Raw genomic sequence first — 885 nt, 5'->3', positions numbered from 1 at the left:
TTCTATCGTAAGGGGATGGTATTTTTGGCTATTCCAAAAGCTGCCATGTCTGCTCACTGTGCTAGTAGTGTTCCTCAGAGGAACACTTCAGCAAGAAGCAAGGGCATTTAACTATCTTTTTCCAGCAAGAAGAGAATCACAGAAAAATATTTGTGCCCAACAGAATCACTGTCAGCGTACGCCCCTTTGATCTTCAAAGAACTGATTAAGTATTCCAGTGTACTCACAGTACAGGGAATAGACACATTTTCTTTCTTTGTTTTTTTTTTTAATTGGTAGAAATCAGAAAAAGAATATAAAATTGTTGCTTTCAAAAAAGCAAACTCAAAGAAAATAAAAAAGATATTATTTATATAATACCTTCTGATATATATAATATTACATATATATTTCATATAGCATTTCATCCTGGGCTTCCACTAACATAGCTGTCATCCAAGGTGTTATCTTGTGCAATTAAACAATATAATTCTTATCACTACAAGATGCAATGATTCACTCAGAAATCAATATTAGCAAATATAACACAGAAAATTTCTCAGGTAATAATAATTTTAAAGATTCAGAAACCTGCTTTTTTAGAAATATGTGCATTTTGTGACAAAATCAGATTCTTGCAGATTCTTTTTGAAGTGCTGTAATAATAATTTAAAATTAGATTTTAAAATGGATTTTTACACAATGATATTATCTTTTCTGTCAAGTCTTGAACAGATGGTAACTATCACATGAGAAGTTTCTTGTCCATCTCTTTCATTTCGTTTCAGAGTTTTGGAGTTTTCATTTTATTTTTAAAGCAAACAAACTCCATCTGAGATAGACCAGGACATATACAGGCAAGCTGTAAGACAAGTGTTAAACAGCTTAGAAGATTGTCTTAGTATT

The sequence above is a fragment of the Meleagris gallopavo genome, chromosome 2, assembly GCF_000146605.3.
Source record: "Meleagris gallopavo isolate NT-WF06-2002-E0010 breed Aviagen turkey brand Nicholas breeding stock chromosome 2, Turkey_5.1, whole genome shotgun sequence".
NCBI classification, from domain to species: domain Eukaryota; kingdom Metazoa; phylum Chordata; class Aves; order Galliformes; family Phasianidae; genus Meleagris; species Meleagris gallopavo.
Note: the sequence above shows the minus strand (reverse complement) of the source record.